Below are 7,816 nucleotides of genomic sequence, written 5' to 3' on the forward strand. Positions count from 1 at the left end.
GGCAGGAAAGGTAACACCCTGCACGATCTGCGTTTCTTTTACTTTGCGACAGGAGTCCCCATCCGATTTGTCTCGCGCACGCGCTCTCTGCTTAATTAAAATTCATTTCACGACGCTGTCCGATTTGTTCTGCGCATGTCCAATGTTTTACGACACACGAGAAAAAAAGTTACCACGGGATTTTAATTTCTCGGTCTGCATTAACAAATAGAACTTTCGCCATTCGAGTGAGAAGGAGAAAGAAGAACTCTGTAGAGAATAGGAGCATATTGAATTTTTCTCCTGGCAGAAGAATAATTTTCACTTCTTGAAAAAATGAAGACTTTTCAATTTTACAACGACTTGAAAGAATATCTTTTACGGGAAGAATTTAGCAACAATTTAACGGTCAGAGAGCGAAGTGAAGTACGACGTGTGTCCGTGAATTTTATGATTAAAGGTACTGTATGTAATGTTTATTGAATGCTTTTCAATTTTTGAGAATACAGTATATACTGTAATATAATCTAGATATATTTAGGATTATCTGACGTTTTGTTTAATAATTGGAATATTACAAAATTTACCGTTTTAAATAGGCTGGTGATTTCAATGAACGCGCATGAATGTTTTGAAATATGCAAAACTTTTAATAAATTGTGTTATTAAAAAAACTGCTCAGGTGGACTTTCCTGTTTACTGATTTATACTTGATTAATGGATTAGTAGGTTTTCTCTTTTTGGGAATATGAAAATCTGAACTGCCTAGATGTATCTCAGATCAGGTGTCTAAATTTTACAATTCTTTTAAAGAAAGAAGTAAATTGGTATCCACTAACGAATGTTAAAATGTGTTTTTTCTTATGCAACTCCCCAACATTAGACCACAATATTTTAGTGTGTGTGTGAATCCTCGCAATCCCAGTAACTGTTGTGTTTTTCTCATTGTATGAGTTTCAATAGAAACAAAACCAGGCTGTTCCATTTGCAAAATAAAGCACACATTCTTAGGGGTATTATGCTTTGTTACTGGGTAATTGGTGTATGCCTTTACTTATAATGTGATGTGGTCATATTTCAGTTACATGCAAGCAACTTTTGTATTCTGTTCTTTCTTAATTTTGGATAGTCCATCATCCATGCCCTGGCTGCTCTACAGGGTGTATCAGGACAGGAGGCAGAAGACTTATTTCTTGGTGGCCCAGAATACAGTATCAGGTAAAAGTCAAGTCTATGAATGTTTGAAGTAAGTGTTTAAATATTTCTTGTTTATTATTTTTATGTTTTACTTGCCTTAGTGAAGTGGAAGAATTTAACTGAAAGATAGGGCAGCAATTAAAGAAGGAGAGAATGCTGTGATATCTGTTGGAATAGAAGATGGTGCTACTGCCCAGTGCTTCCAGAATACTTCATTTGAGTCTTGGGTCTGAATCTACTGCGTCATTGCCAAGTATTCTGGGGTAATGTATCTTGTTTTGTTTACATTTTGTTTTTCTCCATATTCCAAGCTCATTTACTTGACCTTAGCTTTAATAAACTGGATGGCTGTCTCCTTCACAATTGATTTTAAAGTACTATACTATTCATTACATAAAAAGCTCTGAACAATTTAGTCCCTTCCTGTATTTGGTACTGTCTCTCCCCCAACACTCCTCAGTGTAATCTTTAATCCACAACCACTAATTTGCTTATGAAAGAACTGGTGAAGCAGCTTGCACATGTACACCAAAAATATAGAATGCCAGCTATAAATGAAAAACCTTTTAAATACTTTTAAAACTCCATTTTTAAACTTCACCTCTGCTTAATTCCCATTTCTATCAGTTTATGATTTACTTCTGGTTTATGAATGGAACTGCATACACTGAAAGATTTACACCAGATAATAACCATTGTTTTTTTGTTTTTTTTGCTGTTTTTCTTTTTTTTGTCCAGTGATGCCCTTTGCCATGCACCCTGGTCAAGTCTTGTGCAACTGACTGTGGTGCTGAAGAGAGAAGATTTCTGAAGACCCTCTTGAAGTGGAGCTGCAATTGGATTAACACCACAACAGTATGCTTGGTGAGAATGTCCACAGGGGCCTGGGGGGGCTGTGACCTTGTGACCTGAGACGTTGTTTTGTCAATCATCCTGACAAACTGGACCTTTATGTGTTCTTCAACAGGGCCATCTGATCATCCAGATATAGTTAAGGAGAAGGACCTTTCAATTTTCCTCTTGTGTACTTTTAAATTGTATATGTATTTTTTCGTTTTGATAAAGTTATATATATTTGTTAAGCAGTTTAGCAGTTTGGGCTTTATTAGTATTAAAATATGTTAGAAGTTATCTGTGGAATAATATTAATAATCAAAATAGCAAAACAATGTAACTTTAAATTTTCTGTGCTCTGGGTAAAATATGTTAAAGCTATGTGATTTTTTTTTTTACTTCTTTGGGTTTTTTTGTACATTTGACAAATGTTTTTTTTAGGTGCATTGTTCTCACATTGTTCACTTTTGTTGTTCTCATAACATTTATTCAATAAAATTTGCATGAAAAGTGTTTCCTTTTTCATTATTCAGTTATTAACTCACATTTAAGACACTATATGGGTGAATAAAAGCCATTTAAATTTGAGTACAAGACGAGCAATAGTATCACAGAAGATGGTGCTGGGGTTGTGCTTTATGTGGGTTAGACATGAAATGAAGATTTCTTTTTCTTTAAAAAGACTGTTTATGCAATCCACTAGTATCACCGCAACAAAGTTTTGTAAACCATGATGCCCTATGACATGTGTATTTCATTAATAATAATATGTAAAGTTATTTTTAAAGAGTTTTTCCAGGGATGAAAAGTGCATCAACAGTTCATTTTTACATATATACACACTTATTTTGACTAACTGCATGAAAGCCTGGTACAACAGCTGCACCAAACCTGCCAAAAAAGCCCTGCAGTGGATCATAAAAACATCACAAGACTTTCAATGGAATTGAACTGCCATCACTTGGTCATCGATACAAGATTCCCTGTGTAAGAAGAGCTGAACACATCATCAAGGAGAACACTCATCTTGGACAGAACCTGTTTAAGCTTCTCCCATCTGGCAGGCATTTCAGATATATAAATGCAAAGAATTATTATTATTATCAATCTGTATGCTACAAATGGACAAAAAAAAAAACTTTTTTTCCAGCTGCAATAAACTTACTGAACTCGTATATCTCCTCAATCTGAAATCGTTTTCATTGATCATGTACAATTAATGTAGTATAGGTAATCTATACTGCTGTGCATTTATGCAATAATAATCCATCCTGGTTACTTTAACATTATATATGGCATCTTGCCAATATTTTGAACATATTTTGTATGATTACTCAGTTTTTAGTTCATTATTTATTTATTGTATTATTATATATCGTAACTATTTGACTGGAATTTAAATGCAACGTGAAGTTGACACGAGTAATTTCGTTGCGTTACTCAATGTCAATAAAGTACTTGAATACATCTATTTTTAAAACTCATTTATTTTTTATATGTAGACTATAATAACATACAATGGTTAAATACTTTGTACAATGGGAACTAAAAAAAGAAGTGCTATGTAAATTAAACGAAGCGATCTCAGTGATAAACAACGTGTATAACGAGGAGTATGACGAGCTTAATTCAGCCGTGCAAACAGAACGTACAATGAATATTTAATAATATTATCATTATGGTCAACTACTACGGCATTTCAACGAAAATACTGTACTGCCCGTTGTGTATCGACATGCGCAGTTGAGAGCGATCCGTGCCGAAAAGCGAAATGTTTAGTATATATTTTTTTTTATTATTAAGCGCATGCGGAGTGTGTTATTGCATACATATTGAACGAAAACGTCATCGCTCACTTTACGGTGCTGCCCAATCTGTTTAACGCATGCGTGAACACTTTACGGCATGCTAGGCTTTCAATACGCCTGCGCGCGCAAATCTGGTAGGCACGCAGATCGGGTAGCGACAGTGCCTACCCTATTTGCATGCGCAGACCTTTACTACCTGGTTCCCGTTGCAGGCTTGATCTGCGTGCGCGTGCGTATTGAAAGGCTACGTCATCACACACTTGACGGTGCTGCCCAATCTGTTTAATGCTTGCATGAACACTTTACGGCATGTTAGGCTTTCAATACGCCTGCGCGCGCAAATCGGGTAATGAATGACACATCTCAGACCAGTAGTGTCATTTTTTTGAGTGGGCTGTGGCGAAAGCAATACAAGTCACTGTGTGAGGTTTGGCTTAAAAATGAGTAATAGAAATTTAGAGCAGCGCATTAACATCAAATTCTGTGTGAAAATCGGTAAAAATGCTACTGAAACGTTGGAGCTTTTGAGAGTGGCCTATGGTGAAGATGCCATGAAAAAGTCAAGTGTCTTTGGTACAAGAGGTTCAAGGAGGGGCGAGATAATGTGAACGACGACGCCAGAAGTGGACAGCCAAAAACACAAAGGACAGCCACAAATGTGGACAGAGTGCGAAGAAAGAAAAAAATAAATATAAAAATAAGATTAGGTAATACTAAGTAACAAAGAATAAAGTAAGGTCCGATGGCCAGGAGGACAGAAAAAAACAAAACAAAAAAAAACAACTCGGGCAAAATAAGGACAAAGATAGACTCTTTTGTTATTTGAAGAGAACTGGGGTCACACATTTAAGATTGATGTGACTGTGCCAGCCATCACCAACTCTAACATGCCCATTCTACATGTTGAAATAAGGGCCTGCATCAGGAATTTTCTTATTTGAATACCAACATAAAACTGGTGTTGGCTATGATGTGCAGGCCCTCTTCTGAATAGTAACTGGGGTCAGAAATTTAAGATTGATGTTAATGTGCCAGCCACACTGATGCCATCTCTGGAGGTCATATTTGCCAAGTGCTATCTGGGAAAGGCAGAGTGAGTCATAATGGACCCCAACATATTTTTCTCCTTCATACCATCAGGCAGGTGTTATAGAATTATTAACATCCAAACTGTGAGAATTAAGAACAGTTTCTACCTGCAGGTAATAAGGCTGCTTAACTGTCATATGTTATAAGTGATAATCAACTTGAGCAAGTTAAGTGCTACATCATTTGCAGTTCTAGTGTGCATAATGTTGTGTTTAGTGTTATTTATTGTGATTGTCCACCTTAATAAAAGGATGTCTATGTGTTTGTCCAGTTGCTATGTCTCTTGTCACTCCAAAAGATTTGTGCATCACAAACATTTTTAGTAAAAGAATGCAGTATCAAATGGCATATAACAGAGACTTATGAATTGCATGGTGCACTGCAAACATTAATGCTGAGATCTACTTAGATTTCAGCCCGGTTTATTCTGGTAACACAGCTAGTTATTAACATTAGATTTAAGTCTGAGCTGTTGTTTTTTTTTTTGAGCCTGTTGTATGTTGATTTTTGTGTCTGCAAAAAACATTACGCAAATAAGAATTTCTCTGTTCATTGTAAATGTGACAGTAAAAAAACCTTGACTAGGATGTAAGAATATATCGAATGGGAAGAGGGATCACAGAATGATCTTCATTCACCTAAAAAGAAGATGTAAGGTGGGTAATTGAAATATAAATATGTTATACAGCACATAAAATATTCACTACATATACTGTATAATTTTCAAAACAGGGTGGCACGGTGGCGCAGTGGTAGCGCTGCTGCCTCGCAGTAAGGAGACCTGGGTTCACTTCCCGGGTCCTCCCTGCGTGGAGTTTGCATGTTCTCCCTGTGTCTGCATGGGTTTCTTCCCACAGTCCAAAGATATGCAGGTTAGGTGCATTGGCGATCCTAAATTGGCCCTAGTGTGTGCTTGGTGTGTGGGTGTGTTTGTATGTGTGTGCCCTGCGGTGGGCTGGCGCCCTGCCCGGGATTTGTTCCTGTCTTGCGCCCTGTGCTGGCAGGGATTGGCTCCAGCAGACCCCCGTGACCCTGTGTTAGAAAATAGCGGGTTCGATAACGGATGGATGGATGAATTTTCAATGCCCTTGCAAACAAATCTATGTATATTCTGTAACTTTAATAATGCAAACTCATCTACAAACTGTGTTTTATACTGTGCTATACAGGTGGGAAACAGGGGAAGGCATTTCCCATGTGGAAAAAGAAAAACAGTAAGTAAATGTGTGTGCTGAACTTGTGTCCTGCGGCTCTCTGTGTTGGGTTTGGGAGGCAGGAGCACCATCTACAGGCCGCTCAGTTTAACAAATATCTTAATCAGAAGTGTCTAGAAGACTGACCACCCTGGCCCACTAGTAAAAGCTTGACTTAATAACCAAATCAGGTCCGAAATGGACTGGAGGTACTCCAGCATCATGAAATTGAGATTACCATTTGAAGACACGACTGTTCAAATGAATAGTTTAAAGACTTACTGAGGAGATTGACACAAGACAAGGAGCTCAGGTAAAACCACAAAAAATAATTCCTTTAGTTAAAAATGCACATTTGAACCAAAATTTTTTGTTTTAATCAGATGTTAAGCTCTGAAATATTTGTTCATTTTTCAAACACATGCTTTTTTAACATAATACTAAGCATGAAAACTTTGATAAATGCAACTCATAACAGAATTAGAAATAAGGAGATATTAATTATGCAAAGAAATGTATATATTAATTATATGTTTTAGGTGTTCATAGTTTTAAAGGGAAAAACAAGAGAAGTATTACACCAAGCCAGAATGGAGTGTCCTTTTTAGGACAAAAGATAGTAAAGAAATAGAAGATTCTGAGCAGTTCTGATACAACCTACTTAAATAAAAACCCAATAGGCTTACAAAAGAAAAGAGATAATCTTAAAGACAGAACGTTCAGTATGAATCTGCATCAACCCTGCAGAATTATTGTAAGACTTATTTTCTTAAGTATGTTTAAATGTGATTATAGAAGCTAATAGTTGAAACAGATAACAAGCTGTGGTATTATATTAGATATCATTTGCCTTTAATTTTGTATCATTGTATTTTGCTGGTGCTTTAATACATAAGGTAAAATGTTTTATTAATTGGGCCTAAATTCTTAAGATTTTTCTTGTCTCAATGGTTAAGGTGTGGGGGGTGTCAATCTGGGGCCTTCATTGAAGGGTTAAGCAGTGTTATGAATAAAAATATAGGGCTATGTGAGTTAATAGCCTGATCACCAGGTGCTTGAACCAGAGATCTGGAACTGCAAGGCCCTAAGGTCACTGTCCCCCCTTCACCTGGAAAAGAGACAGATAACTTGGGTGTCCAGGGTGACAGAAACTAATTCTTGCCATTAATGATACACGTTATTTAACTCTGTCACCAGTTAGTGTTCTTAGTTTTCCACCACAAACTGTCCAGTTTCTTTTTCCTGAATCCACCATCTGAATGTATTTTGGCCAGGTCACAAATATTTTTTATCTTCACTTTTTTATTTTAAAATATTTTATTTAAAAAGATATTGTATGATGGACACATTCTGTAGGTGCAAAGGGAATCAAGTTAGCTGGTCAACAGTTGGCTTGCTTTGCATTTCATAATTGTTTGGTGGCTGCTTAAAGCAAAACAAATAAATAAGTATTCTGAATCTTCCAAAGCATGTCAATTAAAAATCAAGGCAACAAAATATGATCCATTAGTAGGGGTAAATGGCTAACAATTATGCACATGGCTCGACTGAAAACCCGCAGCCACTGCTGCCCTCCAGGATCTGACTTTGACACCCCTATTTAGGATCACAGATTAAACAGCATATAGGAGGGAATCCTTTCAAACACAGGAAAAATGTGGAGATTCCTCAGGAATCAAACCCAGAGCCATAAAACTATGAGGCAGAATTGTGTCA

The 7,816-nt window shown here is 36.6% G+C and overlaps 1 long non-coding RNA gene across 1 annotated transcript; it reads left to right on the plus strand.

The window, feature by feature from the left end:
- The first annotated feature begins 26 nt into the window (after window positions 1-26).
- Window positions 27-1,734, plus strand: LOC127528904 (uncharacterized). Its single transcript, XR_007935521.1, has 3 exons — window positions 27-439; window positions 1,109-1,197; window positions 1,278-1,734. It is a non-coding gene; the product is annotated as an uncharacterized LOC127528904 (long non-coding RNA).
- Window positions 1,735-7,816: the final 6,082 nt, after the last annotated feature.

Source organism: Erpetoichthys calabaricus, chromosome 8 (assembly GCF_900747795.2).
Source record: "Erpetoichthys calabaricus chromosome 8, fErpCal1.3, whole genome shotgun sequence".
In the NCBI taxonomy this organism is placed as follows: Eukaryota; Metazoa; Chordata; class Cladistia; order Polypteriformes; family Polypteridae; genus Erpetoichthys; species Erpetoichthys calabaricus.